Raw genomic sequence first — 24,906 nt, 5'->3', positions numbered from 1 at the left:
CAGGAAAAGAATAATAACCAAATGGTTTCAGGAACTCTTGGGTTCCTCCTCTGTGTTTACATTTAGCTCAAGGAATTGCCAGGTGGTTGTGGAGGACGCAGGACTCTAATTTGAGATGTTTCAAATTGGTCCACAGGGCACCTAACTTGCTGCTCTGGCAAGCATCTCTCCTGAACCAGATGATCTTCTGGGCCCTTTTCCCAGCTCTTCTTCTGAAGCAGTTCTGCAGCATTTGAACTGCTAGCCACCCCACTGTATCCTCCAACCTCTCTCTTTTCTTGCTTCTGTGACTCAGTTCTTTCCTCTCCCTCCTCTCCTACTGCTCCTTCTCCCCTCCCTTCCTTTGCTGCTGCTTTTCTTCCTCTTGCCTCTTCAGAAGTGTGTTCTCCAGGACTCTGACCTCAGTCCTTATCTCCTTTTCATCTCTAATATTTCCCTGGGAGAACCACCCTTTCCAGGGGCTTTATGACTGCTAACACTGATGATAGCTAGATGTCTTATCTGAGCACCAGACCCCTATATTCATTCATCCAGTAAGTATTAGTTGAGCACCTGTCATGTGTCAGGCAGTGACAGTGGGGATATAACAGTGAACATGACAGACAAAGTCCTGTGCTCGTGCAGATTACATTCTGGGAGTGTGTGTACTGTGAGTGTGTGTGTGTGAAACAGGCAATAAATAAGTCAAGAAATACACTTGCCTCCCTCTTGCCTGCCTTGCCCTGGATGTCCCACAGCACCACTCAAACTCAACATGCCACTAGAAATCTATTTTACGTTTGGTAGTGTATATATGTCCATGCCACTCTCTCACTTTGTCACAGCTTACCCTTCCCCCTCCCCATATCCTCAACTCCATTCTCTAGTAGGTATGTGTCTTTATTCCCATCTTACCCCTAGGTTCTTCATGACCTTTTTTTTTCTTAGATTCCATATATACGTGTTAACACACGGTATCTGTTTTTCCCTTTCTGACTGACTTCACTCTGTATGACAGACTCTAGGTCCATCCACCTCACTACAAATAACTCAACTTCGTTTCTTTTTATGGCTGAGTAATATTCCATTGTATATATGTGCCACATCTTCTTTATCCATTCATCCAAGGATGGACACTTAGGTTGCTTCCATCTCCTGGCTATTGTAAATAGAGCTGCAATAAAATAGATTGCTAGTGGGAAGCAGCCGAATGACATAGGGAGATCAGCTCGGTGCTTTGTGACCACCTAGAGGGGTGGGATACGGAGGGTGGGAGGGAGGGAGGCGCAAGAGGGAAGAGATATGGGAACATATGTATATGTATAACTGATTCACTTTGTTATAAAGCAGAAACTACACCCCACTGTAAAGCAGTTATACTCCAATAAAGATGTTAAAAAAAAAAAAACCTCAACATGCCACCTCTCTGTCACCAAACCACCTCCTTCTCCAGACTCCTCTGCTTCCTGTATTCATTCAGAAAACTTTGATTACCAACCCCAAGCCCCCGCATGCAAAGTAATCTACTCAAGGGATGAGTCTTCTCCATGTTTACATCCTGTCACTCCAGGTGCCTCTTACTCCCAGCCTCCTGGGATTACTTAGCCAAACTTCTTGGGTCCACCTCAAGGTCCTGCTGCTGACTCCCAGCACGGCTCTTTTAGCTGTTAAGCAATTTCTTCACCCTGTCGAGAGATTCCACTAACCAATTTCTTAAGGCCCAACCTACTCCTACCCCATCCCTCTCAGCAGGTGATTTCCATGTCACTTTATGTAGTGTGGTACAGCGGAAGGCTTGTGAGCTCTGGTGTCAGGCACACCTGACTCAGATCCTGAATCTGCTGCTTTTTAGCTGTGTGATAGTGAGTAATTGACTTAACCTCTCTGAGTCTCATTCTTCTTTATAAAGCGAGGATTATAATACCATTTTGAAGGCTTAGAATTAATCTATGAAATGTATTTTGCATATGATGCGGGCTCAGTAAATGGTTCTTGTTATCATTACCAAAACAATTAACTCCCCTCCTAACTCCCAAGGAAGAAGTCTCCCTCCTTCCCCCTGAAGCCAATCCATCTGCCTGAGCTCCAGATTTTCCCTCTTTACACCTTCTCCTTGATCCATTTTTTACTCCCTCTTCCTCACACCTTCAATCTCTTCTCCATACGTCTCTTTTATCCCCTTCCTTCTCCAGCTCCTGCTCCGAACTCTATCTTTCTCTTAATCTCTGCCCTCTAGCTTCATGATCCAGTAGTTTCCACTTGGTGTCATCACTTCCTCACCTCCCAGTCAAACCCTCTGGCTCTGTGAGATCGGAGAGTTGCAGCCCCTGCACTGCTGCTGAAGCTGCCTTACTCAGAGTTGCCAGAGTCCTCCTAATCACCAGACCCAGGAATGTTTTCACAGCCCTCCTTCTCCTTCTCCATCCCTCTGTAGTATCAGATGCCGATGAAGACCCCTTACCTCCCTCTCACCCACCCTGCCTTTTTTCAGCCTTCTTCTTGAATTTCCTGAATGCCATATGACACAGCACTCTTGTGGTCATCATCTTACTTCTCCAATGGTCTTCTTTTTTGCTGATTCCCCCTCCCACTGCCCCTCCCTCTCCCACTGTCTACCTGGGAAATCTCACCTACCCTTATTGGTTTATGCACTTCTTCAGTCACAGACCTCTCCCTCTCCCTCTCCCCAAACCTGCACATTTAACTCTTTGCTGGATATTCTTAAATTCATTCTATCCAAAGATCAACCTCATCCTTGTCTCCCCTCCCCGCCAGCCACCTTTTCCTCCAGCATTCCTTCTTCCAATTGCCTCAGTGGAAAACTCCACAGTCAGGGAATTCTTCATTCATTCATTCACTCACACTACAAATATGCTTTGGGCATCTACTCTCTGCCAGGCATTGTTCTGAGTGCTGGGGCTGTGGCAGGGAACAAGGGAGTCATAGCATTTGTTCTCACAGCATTCAGTCAGTTGGGGAGGTAGATGCTGGGCAAAAACCACACACGGAATTGGCAAGTTATAATTGGGACGGGGTGCTGAGGAAGAAGGTCCAGAGATTATAGCTCCACAGTGTTTCCTGCATCCACACATCCCCTCTCCTATGGCTGCTAATGCCTTGGTCAGGGCCTCGAGGTTCTGAATTTTTGCATAATCTCTAACTCTGTCCCTCCCCTACCTTACATCTATCCTCCGCAAGGCTGTCTGATTAATCTTCCTAAAGGGCAGATCTGCTCATGCAAACACATCCTGCAGTGGCTCCCCATGGCCTGGTTAAACCAGCTAGAGTCCTTGTGCTGACCTTCAAGTCCTGCAGAGTCTAACATCTGCCTGCCTCACCATTCATTTCCTATCCTTTGTATGTGGCTCTTTATCAGCTATACCTCCACACATATTCCTTCCAAAAACTCCTGGGCATCTGTTCATCTGCTATTTCTACATCCTTGGAACCTCTTAACCTCATCTCTGCCAGTTCAGTTCCTGGCCCCACTACTTCCTAAGTGACCTTGAGCAAATGACTTAATCTTTTCTCATCTGCAAGATGGAGACAATAATGTCTATACCCAATGCATGTTGTAAGCATTAAATGAAATAATGCAAATGTGATCAGCCCAGCATTTGGCACATAGTAGGTGCTCAGTACATATTCGCTGTCATCGTCATCACCACCGTCATCATCAGCGGCAGCAGCAGCATTAGTTTTCAAAGGTCCACTTCATACATCACTCCTCCCATGAAATCTCTCCTCGGTGAGATGTGATGGAGTCTTCCTCTTCTGAGACCCATGGCGCTTTCTAGGACAGCCCTGCCTGCCTCCAGCTCATGCACTCTGTCCAGCTCTGTGTCTTTCCCTTCCCAGTCACTCTGAACTCTTCCCAGGGCAGGGCTTGTATCGTGTGCTTTTCTCCTGTCCCAGCATCTACATTTCTTAGCTCATGGTAGAGCCTCAGGACATATTTGCTGGGTTGAATTTAACGTGTGTCAGCGAGTATGTGAGAGTGTACGCGTTCAAGGTATGCTCCTGCGTGTCTAACTCTGAACTTAGGCAACGTTGTGATTCTGCGTAAGCGTGTGTGCAGGCGTGTGTGTAGATATTTTGCCATATGCCTGTAGGAGTGCTGAGGTCCAGCAGGTTGCGTGCAGTTGAGGATTTTGGCCGGACCGCCAGGAGGCGCTCCTCAGCGGGTCTGCGGGAAGACTTGGTCTATCCCAGCACGGGAAGGGTGGTGGTGGTGGTGGTGGTAGTGGGGACGTTAGGCTGGGGGAGGGGACACACGGAGGGGTGGGGGAGGGATGCTGCTGCAGCACCAGGTTTCCTTGCCTTCAGCGTGCCCGGGATGCTCCTCCAGCTTCCCCTCTCAGGCTCCCTCCTAACCCATCCTAACCCGAAGGCAGCTGAGGCACCTCCTCAGGCTTGGCCATCAGAGCCCCAGGAGGTTTTCAGGACTGGACCCCACCATCTGACAAGCAGACTCGGGCACCTGCAGGGTTTGTCCTTGTGGCTGTTTATCTGTTGTCTTTTTTTTAAATAGCTCATGTCCAGGCCATATTCACTGCAAGTCAGTTCAACACTCATTTGCCTTTTGAGGGGGACCCTACGCTAATGGCGGTGCAGTGACAGGGGATGTCCCTCTACTCCCCCGCCCCATGCCTCTAGAAGGGAGAAGCACTTGGGGAGGGAAAGGAGCAGTGGAGGATGGGAGTGGGTAAGGGACTGGCTCCTGCAGAAAAGCGGAAGCGGCGGGGGGTTCGTATTCTCCCGGCAGAAGAGGGGGACAGGAATCCTGGTGTCCCTCTATCGGTCCCCCACCGAGATCAACGTAGCCGGCAGTTCTGCCTCGAGCTCACGTTTGGCCACTGAGAGCACCCCTCCCCCCCAACACTTAGAGCTCCAACCTCAAGACCTGGCCTGGTCTCAAACTTTGCTGAGGGAGGGGGCAGAGTGGGGCCGGCGAGGGCGAAGAACTGATCGTTCCTAATGACCCCAGGCAGCTGACAGGTGCAGCCCAAACCTCCGCTCCTCCTCCTTCCATGACAAATAGAGTCCTCTTCGTCCCCCACCCCCAGTCAACGTTTAGGTTCTCCTCCCCTGCACCTTCGGTTTGTCCGCCCCACTCCCACCGCCCTCTGACTCACTCCGGTACCCGAACTGTACCCCTCAGGGGCGGCTCCCTCTCCCTAGGCGAAGACGGCCCTGGCGGGCTCCAGATTAACCACAACCTGAAGTAGCTTAGATCGACGTCCCCCCATCCCTACCCCAAGAGCTCGAAGTTGTTCTCTAGGTTCAGACTTGAGTCTCCCGCCGCCCTCGGGGCGGTCCTGGCTCCCCGGGAGCCGGGCAGCTTCGGGCTTCTGCCCGAGGGTCTCCATCTCGGGGCCCCACCCCTCCTTCCCAGTTGGCTCCCGCTTCACTCCCTTCCCTCCGCCTGCTCGCTTCCCCCTTGCGGGGAGCTGTCCTTTCAGCACCACGGCGAGCGCGCCCTGGAGCGTCCCTGCTGCCGCCGCGCAGCCTCCCTTTCTCGCGCCCGGGCAGTCTTGGGGAGCTGTGCCCCCGAAAACCATACCCTGCAGCTCCCCGGGCTGCGCTGCGGCCTGGAGGCGAGAGCCCAGACCCTGTTGCCCACAGCCCGGCTCCGCCCTCCCGGCCCGTGGCCAGCACCGACCTGGAGGTCCTCGCAACCGTCTGAGCCACTGCAGGGCTCCGGCCGAACTCAACGAGGCGGTTCCTTCTGCTATTCCAGCTCCCGCTGCCGCCTCGTGCAACTCCGCCCGGTGAGCTGGGGCCGCGGCTACTGCTTCGGGCGGCTGCCGGAGGCGCCCTCCAATCGCGCCCGTCAGCCAGACCCTGACGTGCTACCTCTCCCTTTCCAGATGGGAAATTCAAATCTCTCTCTCTCTCTCTCTGTCTCTCTCTCTCTCTGTCTCTCCCTCCCTCCCCCTCCCTCCCCCCTCTCCTCTTCCTCCTCCTTTCTCCCCCTCTCTCTCCTCCCTCTCCCCTCCCTTTCTCCGTCTCTCCCTCCCTCCCTGTTTCCCTCTCTCCCTCTTCCGCCTCCCCCCTCCGTTTCCCTTTCCCTTTCTCTCTCCTTTCCCCTCTCTTAAAAAAAAAAAAATCTCCACTCCCTTTCCTCCTCCACCTTTTCTTGTATCTTCTCCTCCAGACATCCACAGCAATCCCCCCTGCAGCTGCGTATCCTGGCCACAGCTCTTAGGACCACAAGCTTGCTGCTTCAATGTTCTGAGGGGCAGTGCGGGTCAGGGGATGGAGGGAAGGTTTTTTTTTTTTTTTTTAAAGCAGAAATACAAGATCGCCTGCTCAGGAAAGCCCACTTTGATTCCTCCAGGCAGAACTGGTCACACTATCCTCAGAGGTCCTGCCACCCCCAGGCACACCCCTGTTTCAGGGTCCCCTTTTCCTCTGTTTGCATGCCTCTTGCCTGTGAGCTCCTACAGGATGACAAGACCACCGTCAGATCATCTTTGCAGCCCCTCAGTATCCTGTCCTTCCGCATGAGCACTCAGAAAACATTGATGCGTCATGTGGGCAAGGCCTCCATAGGGGTTCAGGAACATTCCACGTGGACCCAGAGGGAGGAGACTGCTGCAAAATTGCTGTAGACCTTGGGCAAGTCACTTGCTAGGCCCTTCTAGATCTGATATCCTGTGAAGAATAAGGAATTCTTTGGCAAAACCTATTCTAGAAGGCCATTTTTTCTCTCCTTTGCCCTGGGAAGAAAGGGGACCACCAAGAGGCAGGGCAACATCTGTCCTTCACCCCGGCCTTTCCTCCTCTGCTTACACTCATTTTTCATTTTATGACTCTCTCCTAATGAGCCTTTCCATTCTGATTGCCATCTTCTTGGCTCTAAAATGCTTCCTTTAATCCAGCCCAATGTGTAGGAAAATGGCTTCAGAGAGGAGGAGCCTTGCACCAGGCCTTTGAAAGATTTGCAGGAGTTTATGCATCAATCAGGGGTTATGTCAGAGTGGAGATGACTCCTGCTTCTGTAAGGCGATGGCTTCCTTCCAAGAAGGGAGCGGCAAGAGCTGCAGAAGGACAGGATCTGGGAAAGGAAGGAGGCATGATTTTATTCCAACAAGGGGGGACTATTCCTTTATACATTTTCACAGCAGAGGCCTCAAAATGGGGGACTCCCCACAAATCAGAAGTCATTGGTGGACCGACCTTCCTCATCTAGAGAGTCACCTTCTGAAGCTCATCTCTGTTTTCCCCTTACAGGCTGTGGGGCTGGGTGTAGGGGAGTCCCTCCCTTTATGGCTGAGTTTTCTCTTCTGTGTTGTGTTGGCCTGTCAGCTCATTTTTAATTTTTCTTCCCTTTCCAGAGGCAGACACTAATGGAAGGGGCAGAGGGGAGGCTGTTTGATTAGAGTGACTTAGAATTGCCACTAATGCCTGAGGGGAGTTCTGGGAAGGGAGATCTGACATCCCGTCATTTCAAGAGCCATAGTCCGCCTCTTTCCTCCTCCCTCCTCTTCCCTGTTCTCCTAGAACAGAAGCTCAGTGAGTGGGACCTGGCTGGCAGCACTCTAGTTACAATTGGGGTTTTTCCACAATGGGCATTGCCTTTGACATGGATGTTGACTAAGCTGGGCTAAAAATCCAACTTAGCCTTCAGAAAAATACTAAGCTCAGTTCTGGACACAACACTGTCAGATGGACTTTAGTAGGCTCAAGTACAGTTAGAAAAGAAGGAAGTGGTTGGGTGGTGGGTGTCTGGAAATCAGGTTCAATGAGGGATGGTGGAAGGATTTAAGGCTGTTTTACCTGGAGTAGAGAATGCTGAAGGGGGATTAGCCCTTGAAGGACTGACAAGTCTTGTTCAGTTTGTAATTCCAGCACTTAGCCTGGTGCCTGATAAAGCAGGAGCTAAAGAATGCTTGTGGAATGAATAAATGACCATTGCCAGGAAAGAAAAGGACTACTGTTTTTACTAGTGTTGAAGACAGAATTGGGGCAATGGAGGAAAGGTAAAGGAAGGCAGACAGAAGCTCTGAGAGGAAGAACCTTCTACCGGCTGGAGCTGTCCAACCATAGCACGGACTGCCTCATGTGAGGTGCTGAGTTCCCTACCCCTGGAAGATGGCAGTTGGGCAGTCAGTGACAGCTAAAGCACCCTTTGAACCCCAGTTTCTATGAGCCTATTAAGAACTGCATGAGCTGACATGAGTCATGTCTAGCTGCAGAAAATCTTCCTGGTGAACAAAAGGACAGCTCAGTCATGTTTTGGTGGCTTTATCCTTTGAACAATTAGGGGATGACATGAGCCACTGATGCTTCCTGTCAAAAAAAGGTAGTGAAAAGATAAATACTTGTTCCTGTTCAGTGTTACCAGCCTGGACATGGTTCCCAAATACTGTTTTATAACTACAGAAATGTTGCTAAATATTATAAACATTTCTTACTGATTATAATATGACGAATCATACAACTCTCAGGCCCCCATTGTGTCTCAGGTGCTCACTTTGGTGCTTTGCATAAATTACATTCTCTCCTTTAGTTCACATAAACCCCTATTTTCAAGATGGGGAAGACAAGGCCCAGGGAGATACAGTGAGTCTTTGGCAGATCCAAGATTCCAGCCCATGCCTGCATGACACTGAGCTCTGGGGTCCTTCCACCAGGCTGGGCTGCTTCTCTTCTGACACATCCCACAGCCTATGGAAATGTAATTTTTGCTCTGCCGATATTTTTTTTTTTACATTGACATTTATCATCTTCCCTGTTCTCTAGTTTCTCACTTAAAAAAAAACCTGCCATGAATTCACACTCAGATTGGGGTCTTCGTGTCATGTGGGTTGTCAGTATTTCCTTCGTCTCCTGCATCTCTAATCCAGCCTGCTGCAAGTCGCCACCCTCCACGCTGAGCCCTGGCCCTTGCAGACCCTGCTTTGTAGACAGCTTCTAAGAGACACCTGGTAAGATCTGAATGCGGCTCTGCTTACGGTGTCTTACCCTGGCTGGCGCTGAATTTCCACCTTTATTGATGAGCCCTGTGGGCTGGGGCCGGGGGCCAGATTTTTAAAATGATACATACATGCCTTGAAGGTTCACTAACAAGCCAATCAAGAGAGCTAATGTCAGTACTTTGTGTGAGGATTGAGGAAGGGTGTGTGAGGAATGACAGCTGTCACAGACTATAAATGTGATCAGTGAGCATGGCTCTTGTCCAAAGGTCAACCTATTTCTTCCCCGCAGCCGCCTCCGTCCAAAGGGCACGCTGGCTGCCATGTGGGAGATGAGGAAGAGCTCGCTGGCTGGCCCTGACCTCAACTAGGAGTTGAGCCGGTCAGTGCATAGAGACATCTGAATGCTCCAGATGCTGACTCCACATCCTGTCATTCTAGCTTGAGCCTGCAGGGGCAGAGCCGGTCTTGGTTTGTGGGGGTGGCCGTGTGCCAGAGGCAGAAAGAGAACTATGGGGGTGGTGCAGAGGGAAGGGCTCTAGGCCACCTTGCTCATCTGACGAGTGCCTCCCCTCTTGTCACTAACAAGGCTATGGTACCATCACTGTCAGGTTGTGAGGTCAGGGTCCCAGTCTGTCTCCTTCAACATGCGGTGACACGGCGTGAAGGCAAACCACTGGTGTGCAAAGGTGACTTTGTGTGTGTGTGCCCACCTCTGGGGGCCGTGCAGGTGGGAGCGGGCAGCATCCATGTGGAGGGATACAGGTTCTAGTAGGGCAAGCGTGGGTTTGACACCATGTGACTCTCAGTGTGCGGTGGTGTATCCCTCCCGATATGAAGTGACTCTGGTGTGAATGTTATTGGGTGTAGAGCTAAGTAGGTTGCAGTTACAGTGGAATATGTTAATGGCATTGCGTGATGGTTGGGGTGTAAGGCATGGGTACTAGATGCAGCTCTGCAGGTTGTGCAGCCACAGAGGGTGCCATTTACTTAGACTGTGTCAGATGCAAAAGTTCTGGGGACATATCACCATTTCTGTGCAATGGTGCACGTCCTAAGTGTTGCTGTCCATGAGAGATGACGCATAGTGTGTTAGCATCAATTTGAAATGCTGCCATCATTGGTGGTAAGGGTGCAGGTGTAAGTGTGTCACAATGGGCTGGCACATGTGTCATTGTCATTGTGTGGGGCAGAAGGGGTTTGTATGTGCAGCCAGAATGTGTCATCACCACTGTGCAGACATACAGGCTAAATGTATCGCCAAGAGTTACTGATCCTTTCTCTTCCATTCTCCCCCTGCTCCCACCGCCAGAGAAATGCTTGGCAACCCAACCTGCCCCATCTGGGAAGCTGGAGAACTTTGGATTCTCCATTCTCCACTTTTGTTTTCAGAAAGAGGGTCCCACGTTCCTCATCTGAATCCTGACTCATCGGTGGTACATGGAGTGGGTGTGGGAACCTCCTGAGGAAACCCTCTCTATTCCAGACCCTGTCCCCAACTCAGAGCCCCTCCCCAGCCCAGCATCTGCCTACAAGCTCCTTAGAGGTCCTCTGCTACCCTTCATCTCATCCCTACCCTCCAACATCCAAGCACTCATTAGCATGTCAAGGCAGTCTTCTTTCAGCCCACACACTGTACCCAGGGACATCCCCACACAGTTAACTCCCTCTCAGCCTGAGTTTTCCTGAAACCTTACATTTTCATGTCTGCCAAACCAGTCTGCATTTCCCCTACCATCCAACACAGACACGGGGGGGATGTTTTGGGGATAACTCCTTCCTCTCTTGCCACTGGTTCTTTTTCGAGCTCTCTGCTGTGATTTCTGCCTCCCCTCCTCCAACCTCAGCCCTTCCAACTCTCCAGGACATGGTTAGATCTCCCTGTCCATCCGGAATTCCTCCTGATGACCCCAGATGCTCATATCACCCCAGAGCCAGCCAACGCCCCTCACCAAGCCTCTTCATTTGAGTCCTAGCACTGGACTTGCTCAGGCAAATCGGTGCAGCATCAACGTTTGCTCCGTGCCTTCAGGAAGTCCCCCTTCTAGAATGTCCCTCCAACCTCATGACACTTGGTCTCTTTTCCCCTCCCCCATGTGAAACTCTTGCTCAGAAAGATAATCTCTACACCTTGGAATCTTGTCCTTAGGCACGTGGAAACAGAATAAGAGTCCCAGAATGCTAGAATCATAAGCAAAAGGCCATTTTAGAATCACATTTAGAATCACAGAATCTAGAATGACAGGCTCTCTAAACACTGTATGTTCAAGAATGGCCCCCTCCTACTCAGATCCACTGCGGTTTGGGGGGACATGTTAAAAACATTGCAGACTCTTGGGGCTCATCCCGCGTGGATAGACCAAAATCTTGGAGATGGGAGCCCAGAAATTTGCATCGGTTACCAAGACCCCAGGTGTTTTGGATACACCCACTAGTTGAAAGACCCTTGTCTTGGGTCAATAGAATCTGAGAATCATAGGACCCTGGTCTTGTAGGAAAAAATACTTAATCATGGAATCATATAATATTTTAGGACTAATAGAAGCTTAGATGCAACTAATTACACACATTCCCTCACAACTTTAGAATCTTAAATCCTATGAATCTTAATGTCTAGAATTGTGGAGTTAGAAGAGAACCTGCCGTGTAATTTTGTTCCTATTCTAGGAAGAACTTTTCTTTTTTGGTCTCGCCGCACCTTTTGGAATGGAAGGCTTTTTCCCTTGTCCCTTGCAGGGCTGCCTCCATGGTGTTGCCTACATTTGTGAAGATAAATGTTCTTTCCATCTCAGTGCAAAGGCAGCTAGCAGAACCCCTGCATTTATGGAGCAAGAGAGCTGGAAATGACTTCTACTTTCCATTTAGGACCAGCACACTCTGGCCCACAAAGCAGATTTTGCTCTTTAATAAAATGAATCTCAGGGGACATTATTGCTGTTTTACTAAAGCAGGCATAGCTGAGGAACATGGACAACAAAGTTTAATAAGCTCATGGAGCTTCTGGTCAAAGGAAATGAAAGACAGAAAGGGCAGAGAGGCAGCAGAATTCTGTCTTGGAGATTGACGGGAATGCACGTGGGGTGTGTGTGTGTGTGTGTGTGTGTGTGTGTGTGTATGTTTTGGGAGGAGTTGAAGTGAAGGGAGGAGATGAAACATGCATAAAAAGTCAGCACTGAAAAGGTATATTTCTGGTCATCTAATCCGGTGTCTCCAACTTGCAGATGAACAAACAGAAGCCCAGAAATGGGAAGGGACTTTCTCAATGCCACACAGCAAGTTAATGAAACTCCTAATTCCTGGGTAAGTATTCCTTCCCAGTTGTAACTCAGCATTACATTCTTAAAACACATCCAGTACGCCAAACACTGTTCCAAGGATGCTATAGATCTCAGCCCTTTCAGCTCATGACAACCCTATGTGGTAGGTCTCCTTTCACTCAAATCTTCATTTATCAAACCTGTGTGGCGGGCCTATGACACACCAGACACTGTCCTAGGCAGACAAAGATGTATAAGAACTTTCGGAGTTTCTCTTCCCCCTCTTTATTCCACAGTAAGAGAGGCGAATACTCCACAGAGAGATAACACATGGACCAATTCACACGCTCAAGATCCTTTCAGATCAGAGCCTGTGATTTGAAGCACTCAGGAGTGAGCGGGGAGAGATGCCCACCAACAGTCAATGATAATACAACACACTAAGTGCTATCCTAGTGAAGAGGCAGCTCTGAGGAGGAGAATCAAAAACACACAGCTTGTAAGCCAGATGGGATTGGAAGTCCAAAGCAGGGAAGGGACAGGGAGGTTGGCTCTGGGGATGCCGGAGTCATCTCAGAGGCACTGTGGAGGAGACAGCAATGAGCTCTGCTCATATAGAGACATGGGTGAAATCTCAGCAGCTCTCTGCCCCTTCCAGATAGTGTGGTTTTTCTCTGAGACTCAGCTTCCTCCTCAGTGAAATGGGTCAATGATCCCAACCTACCAGGGTGATTGTGAGGCTCAGATAAAACAATGTTTAGGGAATCGCAGCACAATCTCAGCAAGTGTTAATCCTCTTTCCCTCCAACACCTGAGCAAGGCGGGGATTCTGGAGTTTGGGGCTGTGCAATCATTAGACAAAGCCTACTTTTATGATCTTCTTTGCCAGAGAACTCTGCCTCCTGAGTCCCCTGAGTTCATTTAAGTTGGAGTGAGAAAGAAGAATTTGAAGTTTAGAGGAAACTAGGGGTGGGCGATGTTTCTTCTACTTCTTTTAATTTATTTTTATTTTTTAAATTTTTTTGTGGTACGCGGGCCTCTCACTGCTGTGGCCTCTCCCGTTGCGGAGCACAGGCTCCAGACGCGCAGGCTCAGCGGCCACGGCTCACGGGCCCAGCCGCTCCGCGGCATGTGGGATCTTCCCGGACCGGGGCACGAACCCATGTCCCCTGTATCGGCAGGCGGCCTCTCAACCACTGCGCCACCAGGGAAGCCCTCTTCTACTTCTTTACCCCCTCTTTGGGCTTCCTTCCTTCCTCTCCACCACACAAGGGAGTGGAGTATCATGTCCCCAGATGGGAATCGCCTGAAGGAAGTCCAGAGGAGCTTAGATTCCGGCCTGAGAACAAGAGGACTTTTTTCTACCCACAAATCTAAAAATGGCTGGTCTATGCCACTCAACCTCCAGTTGTTTCTTTCTGCCAGAAAAAACAAAATAAAACAAAACCACCTTTTATGTGGCAAACAAACAGGGGGTTGGAGAGGTGTCGGGAAGATGAAACCAGGGAAAAGCTGAAAGGTTTGAAGAGGAAGGAATTTTCATCTACTGAGCCTCTCACTGTGGTAGGTGATTCATATCTTTAACTGATTTAATCCCTACACCAACGCGTCCCTTACCCTAAATGTCATCATCTCCACTTTATATTCAGATAGCGATATTCACACTCAGAGAGGTTAAGGGCCTCGTTCAGGGTAACACAGCTGAGAAGTGGCAGCATTAGCAGTATTGGAGCTCGGTACGTCTCTACAGGTGGCCACATTTTTAGAGGGGGATTAGGTGGGCTGCTGGCAGCCAAGCCGGGATCTGCAGCTTTGGGGCAACTGGTCCCAGAGTGTAGGTGACCCTGCTAGGGCACCTATATGGGGACCTTGCCACAAGCTGGTCCTTAATGGGGCTGGGCGTTCCAAGTCTGAGGTGATCAAAAGTGATGGTGGCTGTAGGTCAGGGCCCTGGAACTCTGTCCTAAGGATTTAAATGAAAAAAAAAGCCCTCTCTGTCACAGTCCTTTTCTCCCTTCCGCTCAGTTCGCTTCCACCTGACTCTTAACACCAGCCATCTAACCATGGCTCCTGCCTCTGCTCTTGTCTTCAGACTGACTTTCTAACTGGTTTCTAAATCCGTAGGAGAATCATAGCTTTCTAAAACACGGGTCCAGCTGCATCACTCTCCTCCTTGAAACACATGGTGGTCACAGCTTCTTTTGCCACCTAGCACCCACTCCCTCGTGTGGCATCAGCTCGGGAGGAGCCAACCGGCGTATTTCGTTTGGAGCCGCGGATGGATCACATGACCTGGGCTAAGCCAATCAGCACTTAGGTCTCCATGGCTCCCCAGATCAGTTCAGGGGTGGTCACATGACCCAAATCAGACCAGTCAGGGCCAGAGAGACTCAATTCCGGGACTTCTGCTTGAGCTGAGGGAAATGGACTCTCTTTTCAGCTTCACTGGGCTATGAATTGGGCTTCCCAGGAGCTACCATATGGAGCCTCAGAATGCGGAGAGCAAGTAAAGCCGAGAAGAGGAGAGGGAGAAACCCTAGCCTGGTGACATTGTCTCCACCTTGGATCAAGCTGTGCCCACAGCTCTCCTAGGTCTTGTCATTTTTATGAGCCGATAACCACCCCTTCCATTTTGTTGTCCTTAAAGCTGCTTTAAGTGGCTTTAGTTTTGTCTTTTCTCACAAGCAAAAGGATCTTAACTGGCACAAAAAGAAAGCGCAAATCCTTTAAATTGGCCCTTAAGGCCCTCCAGGATCAGAACCGCTCTCTCCAATTCCATTAAGAGCCACCTATGCTCCATCACTCCTGTACCTGCTGCCACCTGGTGTTTCTGCACCTTTGCCCATACTGGTTGCTCCCAGAAGAGCTTTACCTGCTCTGTTTTACTTTGACCATCATGGCTCAGCTAAAGTATAAAGGAATCCCTTCTGGGAAGCAGGGCTGAGTCAGGGGTGTCCTATATGCTCCCACATGGACCTCTCATTGTAGCACCATTGAAATGAAATTTTACACTTGACGTTGGCTTTGTTGTCTGGCTTTTTCCCTAGAGTTTGAACCCTTTGAGGACGGGGACTCACCGAACGTGAGGAATTCATTCACTCAGCAAATATGTTCTAAGCTTCCACTACAGGTCAGGGACTCCTCTAGGTCCTGGGGATACAATGGAGAGAAAAAACCCTGCAAATTTCTGTCTTGTGTGATGGGGGAAGCAGATGCTGCCCCAGTAAACACGCAGGGAGCTGGCTTGTTTCAGAAGGTGGTAGGGCTATGATGTAATAAGACAAGGGGAAGCCTGCTCCTGTCTCTGGCCTCAGAGCCTAGAGGAGGGCCAGGCTCAAAGCCGGCCCTCAGGAAGTGGTCTTCTCGTGAATGAATACGGAACATCCCGAGACGCCCTGGTGCCCCTCAGTCTTCCTTTACGATGACCGCTCAGAACTCTACCAGAACCTCTTTATTAGTGATTTATTCCCCATTTCCAGCCTACACCCCCTCCGGGGGGTGGGGATCACAGTTATATAAATGACATTTTTTGTATGTGTGACACTCACTTTCTCAATGGGAGTTAAACAAAGCAACATTCTCAGTGACTTCATGGTGCGGCTCCATCCGTGTCTTGGTCTAGCGTCAGGAAGCGGTGTGCTCCTCTGCCTGACTTAGATCAAGGCTCTGCTTGGCCTTCATCTTTCCAGTCCTCACTCTGTCGTCTCCCTCCACAGGCCTGTCCCCAGCCCTTTGATCATCTCTGTGACTCTCCTCTGGGCTTTGTCTGGCTCCATTAAGATGATGAAACTTCTTCCTGCTGTGTCACTCCTGTTCTCAGAAACCTTCAATGACTCACTATTGCCTACAGCAAGTCCAGACCCGTGGGGGCCTCCCTTGGCCTGCCTTCTACCTCCTCTGCCAGCCTGTTTACCATGATTCCTCTCCTACAGATCACTCCCTGTTCTGTGCACTCCACGCCTCTGATGTTCATTTTGTTCCTCTATTAATTTGTACATCCTTGGTTGTCTCCGCCTACTGGGGTGTAAGCTGCTTGAGGGCGAGGACTGTGTCTTGCTCATCCCTGAATCTCCAACATCAGACAGTGAACTTCCTCACTGTGAATGCTCGACGACTATTTCCAGAGGCAAAACTTGTGCATTGCATAGCCCTAGCTTCTGGGGGTTGAAATGGTTGTGGGCCTTAAGGTCCCCATCTCAGGTCGGGGAACTTGGAGACCTAGGCTCCTTGCTGGGCCGCAGACCCCAATTATAGTGCTGGCCTCCTCCTTTAAATCTTGTACTTGCGTCCCCTTTTTTTTGCATTTCTTTGTCCATACACATAACCCCAAGATTTCCTTCCATGCTTTGGTATTTGGCATTGGGATGTTTTTGGTGTTGTCTGCTGTGCCGACACACATTTTGGCCTGTTTAGTATCTCTTCGGCATCTCTTTCTCCTCCGCTTTTAGGCTTTGTGGTCTGGGTGGGGCTGACTCCACATCCCACTCCCATGGGTGAGCGAGCATTAGACCCACAGCTGGCCAATTGGATGACTATTAGCTCTGGACACTGTGATTGGCTCAGGGTTGGCACATGACACAAGTTAAGCCAATGAGAGTCAGCCCTAGGACTTTAGCTGAAAACCAATGAGACATAGGCTTTCTATTTCTATGGGGTTTGTAAGGCTGGCAGAAAGTGGGCCTGAGCAGCTGGACCTTTTTGTCACCACCCAGAGAGAGGCTGCCTGAGGGTGATGCCAACACAGAGTAGAACAGAGCCAAGAGAAGGGAAGGAGACAAATTCCTGATGACAGTGTTTAAGTGTCCAGATCCCAGTGTGCCTTTATGCATCATCTGCTCATGTACTTTTCCATTATGTGACCAGTAAATACCATCTTTCTACTTAAGTTGCTTTGAATGAGGTTTCTACCTTTGTCACCTGCTGGAATCTGTAACGTTGGAGCTGTATGCCCCCTCCTTCAGAAAACTTCTAATGTATGACTGATTCACTTCGTTATAAAGCAGAAACTAACACACCATTGTAAAGCAATTATACCCCAATAAAGATGTTAAAAAAAAAAAAAAGAAAACTTCTAATCAAGCAGGCTCTGACCCTGAAAAGACCCTCTGTTTAATGTTCTCACATCCCAAGAAGGAGCTGATCATCCTGGTCCCAGTTTTCTGTCTCTATGACACCTCCTCACCTGTGCAACAAGGTCCCCACGGTAATGTTGACTTAAGTGAGAGAAGGAACTCACATGTGGGTCCTTGCTCAAAGCTTTGCCAAAGCTCAAACTTCAGATCCACAGATCCCAGTTCATATATCCACATCCCCTCAAAAATGCACATATTTTTGGCCAAGAGCGCTGCAATTTCACCCTTGAGTGGCATCGGCATTCTTGGACGGCTGCCATCCCTTTGTGGTGATTTGTCTGCGTCTCGTTTGTCAACTGGGGTTGGAACATTTGTCCGACAGAGCCGTGCCTTTGGCACCTCTACTTCCAAAAAGCAATTTGGGAGCAAGAATTTCCCTGAGGTTCTCCCTAGTCAAGCCTGAGGCCGAGGCTCTCTCAGATGTTCCGGGTTTCTCCTTTTCATCTCTGAGCTCTCTCCCAGAACTGTGATCATTGAGCATCTTGTCGGTCTTTTATCTGACCTCTTTCCATTTGATGGATTTGAAAGACCTCTGATTCTTGTTCCCACAGTCCTTCTCAAGGTGACTTTTGGGGTGTCTTTGGAATGCATCGTTTCAAGGCCTCACTGACCTGGGTAAGCTTCCTGATTCTAAGTCATCGGTTTTTAAAGGTTTTCCAAAAGATGCCTTTTTCCTTGCAATGCCTCTAGGACATCTCTCTTTAGCTTGTTGTTTTATTTTGTTTTGTTTTTGACTGTAATGGTCAGACCACACTGGGCTGTGGCTGGAAGAGGAAGATTCTGTGCAAGGTGGATGAGGCGCATGGAGGGCTCTACCATCTGATGATGCCACCAACTCAATGTGCGGCTTCCAGGGCCACTGTGGCAGGAGGGGAGAGCTGGAGTATCACAGAGGTCCCCACAGCCCCAGCTGGGAAGTGGTTGCCCCAGGCTGGCTCCTGGTTGCTCCTTCAGACCCATTCTTCCCCTCCCCACCCAGCTCTGGGCCCAGGAGGCTCATTGCTATGGACCCATCAACAGGCTCCCTTTGCCCTTGGGCTTCTGGTTGGGTTTTATCAATGGGAGTTACTGGCAGGGATTAGAGGCGAGAAAAGAGCAAAATGAGAGTGTCCCTTGGCTGAAGGCCACTGCTTCTGTTAAGCGGTCCTTTCCACATATGTACCCTCTCCAGGCTTGGCAACGACTCCCTCCTTGCCCTTCAGGCTTAGAGGTGGCGATGGCTCCCCACCAAAGCTGGCCCCGGGGAGTTGCACTGTCCCTGTGGGACCTTCCTGTCCTGCCTGCACCTTCATGAAGCTCTGCTCAAATGGCCCACGTGAAGTGTTCCATGTTTCTGGCCAGTGTTCTCACTGATATCGACACTTCTGCTCACCATTGGTTGGCCGAACCTAGTATCTTGGACTCACTGACTTCAGGGAACTGGGAAGTGTGGTGCTACCTCTGCTCGGGGAGAGAGGTAAGCAGGGTGCGGGTGTGCTCTGGCCACCTCCGCCTCAGGCACACAGCTCCCAGGCCTTGGCATGGAGCATTCCGGGATCCTGGTAAGTGAGTTCCCACACCTCTTAGGGTGTACTGCCTTCCACATCGTCTCTCCCAGGGCAGGGCAGCATGGAAAGAACTGGGTTCCTATCCCGACTGTGGACTTTGGGCAAGTCAACCTCAGTCAACCTCCCTCTCTCCTGCAGCAACCCACACTGCATCCTGTAAATAACTGCATGTTCCCAACACCTCTCCTCCTTCTCCTTGGAAACCTGCTCTCTCTTTGGATTTGGGCTGCCGGTTGTTAGATTCCCGGCACGGTTCAGTGCTGAGCGTGGCGGGAGCTGCGACGTTGCATCTAAAGGCCTGGAGCGGGGCCCCCGGGTTCTTCCTTCACTAGCTGTGTGACCTTGGCCAGGTCACTTCACCTCTCTGAGCCTCAGTTTCCTCACCTGAAGCTTGGGCCGGGGGATGGTAACTAATGTCATGATGAAGGTTAATTTAGGACCTGTAAACAAGGGTCCAGCTGAGTGTGGGACATACTCAGCGTGCTTCGTGAAAGTGAGTTTCCTCTTTTATTCCTACTCTCATCAGTTTTTCCTCCTAGATGTTTCAGGGAGGGGATGGCAGGGTCCTTACACTGGGTCACCTGCAGGGTCAAGCAGGTGACAGACGGAGGATGCTGCTAAACGCCTTGGAAATGGGCTGGGAAGAAGCTGGCTTCCTGAGCAGACCTCCACAGAGATTGTAACCTGGGGGGAGGCTGGTCACTGGGAGGACATGGGTGGTCCAGGGGTCTCTGATGCCTCCTCCTAAGAGCTCCCTCTAACTCAGGGCTGGCCGCAGACCCCACCAGATTGCAGGATCTACTCAGATTTCCTGCTGCCCCAAAGTTTCGTATTTCCATCTAATTTCACCAAGTGGAAGGGAGAAGTTGAACGTGGCCTTGCACTGTCTTTTGGTGGATGTTCCGGAAGAGGTGAGAAGGGGTTTTACCTGTGGAGAGGTATAAATCAACAAGACCCCTGAGGTTGAGCCCCTGTGGAATGATGGTAATAATAGGAGCTAACCTGACTGAGCTGCGGTGTGCTGTAGCTGCCGTTCCACGTGCTTTATACATACTACCTTGTTTACGCTGCACAACAACCTTACGAGGTATTACTGTTATGCCCATTTCATAGATGAGGAAAGAGGCAGAGAGAGGACACGAAACAAGGTCATGCAGATGGAAGGTGCCATTCGGGATCTGCATCCAACCTATCTGGTCCTGGAGTCTGCACTCCCCTCTGCTCTTCTGGGATCGGGATGTCCGCCTGGGAGATGGGGCTCATTCTATGGCTGGTTCAGGCTGAGGAGACACTGAGTGGTTATTGAGCACTGTCAGTGTGTCACCGACTGCTGCAGCATGGCCACCCTGTGTCTCTGTGTATTTGCTACGGTAGACATGGGCTATCTTAGCTTGTCCTGTAGCTTTGATTCCATTCAGCCTCTTAGTATTCCTTTGAGGATCCACCCTTCTCTTGTTCTCTGGCCATGTGGTTTGAATGGAGTCCTCAAGTCCTCTTTCCCTCAAGCTCTAGGGATTGGTACATAACCCAAGCATAGGATTTAGGGATGGATATGTGACTTAAGATGGTCCAGGGACACTCAGTCCTGAAGCTTGTTTTGGAAATATTAGAAAAATTCTCCTCTGTTGGAGTTACTGAGCTGAGAAAATATAAGCCTGGAGCTTCAGGATTATGGTGAGGAAAGAGCCTGCCTAAGGGGGAAGCCAAACCAGAGAGAAACAGAACTGATCAAGAGAGAGAGAGAGAGGGCTCTCATGATATTGCATGACTCCTGGATCAAGCCCTTCCTGAAATCTGAAAACTGCCCTTGAATTGTTCAGTTACACGAACTAATACAGTCCTTTTTTGCCCTTACACAACTTTAACTTTTCTATCATTTTCTATCTCTAAAATTGGACCGATTGGCATTGTGCTAACTACGCCATGTATATTATTACATTTAATCCAACGATGTAGTTGGCCTGGTGCCCATCATGCAGATGAAGGAACTGAGGCTCAGAGAGATTTCTTATATTGGCTTAGGTGTCACAGCAGACCTGGGATTAGGCCCCAGGCATTTCGACTCTAAACTGCACCCTGATCACTTTGCCTTATGGTAGAAGGCTGGTTTTACCCCCTGAATATCTCTTGTAATCTCTACTCTCCAGATCTCATCCAACTGCCCTCCCCACTTCTCCTCTGATCCCCTTTAATCCCCACTTCCTCTGGGAAAGAAGCCTTCCCCATCTACACCCTCAGACTAAGCTCTGTTTCCTGGTAGAAATGTTTATGGCACAATGTACTTTTTCCTCTTAGCTCCACTGAACTTCAGTAATGATTTGTTCCAGGTTTATCTCTCCTACTGGGTGGGGGTCGCACGGGGGCAGAGATGATGTCTGTTTGGCCACTGCTGCCGCGCCGATGCCTGGCACAGTGCCTGGCCCGTGGTGGGCGCCTGGTAAATGTTTGCTGAATAAATGAATTGTGCAGTTTTTTTTACTCCCGCTGTGGCCGCGGACCATTGTGCACTTGTTTGACCGCAGTGATGTATCATTCTGACACTGCAAAATTCCCTCACTCTGCTCTATTATAGGGTACCTGTGATTTGGGATGCTTCCTTATCTTTGTGTCCATACTAGACAGTGCGTTCTGTGAAAACTGGGGCAGTGTCTCTGACCATCATCCCTCGAGGAGTAGTAATGATAATAACAACAACAATACAAGGAATAATACTAATAATGAGCACTTACTATCTACTAGGCACAGCTCTGAGGCTTTAACATGCGTCGTCTCATTTAATCCTTACATCAACTGTATATGTATACTATTATGACCCCGCTATACTTAAGGGCAAACTAAGGCTCAGAGAAGTTATATGGCCTCTTTCGCTTCTCCAGTTTGAGTTGAGGTTCGGTCTCATGCAATGAAAAGAGCACTCGCTCTCCTAGTGACTTTAATGGGGGAATGCGGGCGGGGTTGGAAAGCAGCAGGAGTAGCAGAAAGGCTGAAGTGGAACTAAAAGGTCGACCCAGCAGATGGAGGCCTGGCTGTGCCCTCTTGAAAGGAAAAGCATCTTAACTGTGAAGGTCAAGGGAGGGATGAGCAGTGAGGTGATGGGGGGACTCTAAGGGCAGGGAAGTGAGGGTCGGGGGAAAGCTCAGGTGTGCCGTAGTAAGGGCACCAGGCTAAGCTGGAGAACCTGGATTCCTCCCCTGGCCCCAGCACTTCCTGGCTGTGTGACCTGGGGCAAGGCACTGCACCTCTCTGAGCCCACATTGCAGGGCTGATGCCAGCCTTGACATAACATCTGGAAATTGCCTAGCCAGTGCCTAACATAGAATAACAGGCACCACGTATGGGGTGCAAGCCACGTGCCAGGGCTTCTATAAATTCTTCACCTGGCTGAATTCAGGTGGCCCTCCCAAGAACCCTAGGAAGCGGGCCCTGCGACGATCCCATTCTGCAGAGGAGGGGCTTGGCTGGCAGTGCAGCCACTTGCTCAGGGTCACCCAGCACAGGCGAGGCAGCTGGACCTGAGCTCTGGCTGTGTGTTTCCAGAACCTCCCTTTACCACTCTGCTCTCTTCAAGAAGGTTGAACTTGGATCTTGGTGGGAGAAGGGGTCAGGTGGACAGTTGCTTGCTTTGTACTTTTGCCTCTTTGAGGTTCCAAGTTTCTCTTTTCATGGTTCTTCCCTGAGGGCCAATTTCCCTTCTCCCCAGTGCATCTCAGGGGGCAGCAGACAGACATCTGTCAGCAAAGCTGCGCTGGCCTGTGCTGGCGCTGGGGCCCAGGACCAAGAAGACCTCATGCTCAGTGGGAGGAGGGGTGCTGGAGCCGGTTTCTCAGGGGTCCCACCAGTGAGTTCTGGCGACGCCACGTGGAGCTGGTGCCAGGCCCGGCCCAGAGGTGAGGAGCCCGCCTGTGCCAGCCTCTCTCCCTGGAGTAGAACCTTCACGGGTTAGTCACATCTACATACCACCTCTGCTATTTACTTAACATCACTCTCTAATTCCACTCACTTGCAAAAATAAAACCCTTCATTACATTTATTTAAAAAGGAAACCTCATCTTGCCTCTTCACGCCGGAAAACCAGTGCCACTTGCAGAGGGGTAATAGTACACATACACGCAATGAAAAGGAACCATGTGTGGGCATCCAGCTGTCCAGGTCTGTGCTCTGGGGGCCTGGAGCTGCCTGAGTCTCAGGTCAATGAAAGGGAGGGGATGATATTGGAGAGTTGTAAGGACTCAGCCCGAGACTGTCTCACAGGCTTAATGGAAACATTGAAAGAGAACTGCAAAGGACAAATAAGCTCAGTGAAGGACTTGCTCTTTAAACTGGTACCTACCGAAGTACCTGCAGTCACTGAGGGACCCAGGCTTCTGTGCCACGGAAAACGCCGGCAGACACCTTAACCACCCACCCTGCTTCCTCTGGAACACCCTCACTTCCCCTCCATCCTGAGTCCTCCTTGGCCTCAGCTCCTGCGGCACCAAGGAAGCAAAGACCTTGCAGCCTGGTTGCCAGATGCAAGACCCCAGGTTGAAACCGCTTTCCTTATAGCCAAGCAGGAAGGCACTTTGTCTCTCTGATCTTCAGTTTCCCCATCCAGAAAATGGGGATAACAAATCCTATTTCCGGGACTGTTTGGGTGATTAAAATGAGCTGCTCTCTGTTGGAGTGACTTTGCATGGTACCCATCACAGTGAACAGGGACTCAGGTGACATGCCTTCCTGCCCTTTGATCCTGATCCAGTGAAATTTAGAAACTCTGCAGCCACCTTTGCCTCAATTCCATGTCCTCTCTCCCAGGCTCTTTCTTTTCACCAGAGACTCTGACAGCCTTGGACTCAGATCTTCTCTCCTTCATCCCCTCCAGGGTCAGGTCACCTCTCTGAGCCTCAGTTTGCTCATCTTTAAAATGGGAACAAGAGCAGCCACCTCATCAAGTTGCTGTATGGGCAAGAGAACACTGTCACTGGCAAAGTTCTGTACACGTGGAAAGACTTATTTTTGTGATTTGGGACCCCCCTGGGATGGGAGGGTTGCTGGAGTGTTCCTGAGGTTAGACTGCCCATACCCTCGGGGGGAATTATCTGAGTCTGATCCCACACAAAAGACTTCCTGAGTTCAGGACAGGCAGCGAGCTGATGCCTCTGTTGAGGGGAATGTCATGAGCTCCAGCTGAGGCAGCTCCTGTTTTTAGCTGGAACCGCTGCTGCTGAGTCCCCACCCACATCCCCCCATGTGGGAAAAAGGAATGTGGTGCAGAAATAGCCCGTCCCAGGGGCTGCCCATGAGAAGGGCTTATTTTGACTCAGGATACGGTAGAAGCTGCTGCAGTCTTGTCAAAATACATCTGCCTCTTCCCGAGCGGCCCATGGATCCTCAGACTTCTGCCAGGACCCAAGCGCGGCTGCCAGATGGGCACATCTGGAACCGGGCCCCTGGGAGCTGAGGACAGGCCTTGCTTTGTTCCCAACAATAACCACCTCCGCAGCACCAGAGGTAAAAAATAGATATCTGTCAGTGGCGTGAAGGAACCCACCTGGGTCTCGAGGTTTATTCATCTCAGTGACCCCCGTGGCTTGTACAGGGCCTGGGAAGTGGATGAAGGAGTGTCAACAGGCTTTCCTCTGTGGACCTCGCAGAGGAAGCTAAAATGGGGGTTGTTACACCCATTTCACAGGTGGGAAACCTGAGGTCTAGGCCATGAAGGGTCTTCTTGGGATGAGATCTCACTCCAGCCCTGTGTTTCCCCTTCTCCAAGCCTTCCTCTGCACCTTGAACTGCCGTTGTCTCTGCCAAGGGTGCCCTTCCTCCTCTCATGATTGTTCACGACCCAGGACACATGCCTCCTTCTCTGGGCAGAGTTGGTCCCTGCCCCATCGGGACTTTGTGCAGGCTTCCAGGTAGCTCTTATTTGCCTGTCTGGTGACTCTGCACAGCCACTCATCTCAGAGAGGGCAGAGTCACCTCTGCGGCACTGGGCTGAGCCTGGCCTGCCCAGGATGGGCCTGACAAATATTTACTGAGGGAATGAATGGCATTGGAGTGTTTCATCCAGGGGCTCCCCACTTAAACCGCA

At 50.3% G+C, this 24,906-nt stretch overlaps 1 protein-coding gene across 3 annotated transcripts in view; it reads right to left on the bottom strand.

Moving 5' to 3' along the window:
• Positions 1 to 24,906, bottom strand: part of CPLX2 (complexin 2) — an 83,225-nt gene that overhangs the window by 7,172 nt on the left and 51,147 nt on the right. Inside the window, exon 1 of one of the 3 annotated variants that reach the window (XM_060296631.1) lies at positions 5,642 to 5,909. The exons of the other annotated variants lie outside the window; for them this stretch is intronic. The gene's annotated coding sequence lies outside the window, so the exon portion shown is untranslated. Of the gene's footprint in view, positions 1 to 5,641; positions 5,910 to 24,906 lie in introns of those variants that run through there. 3 annotated transcript variants of the gene reach the window in all.

Source organism: Globicephala melas, chromosome 3, assembly GCF_963455315.2.
Source record: "Globicephala melas chromosome 3, mGloMel1.2, whole genome shotgun sequence".
Taxonomy (NCBI): Eukaryota; Metazoa; Chordata; class Mammalia; order Artiodactyla; family Delphinidae; genus Globicephala; species Globicephala melas.
Note: the sequence above shows the minus strand (reverse complement) of the source record. Positions and strands in the feature narration are given on the sequence as shown.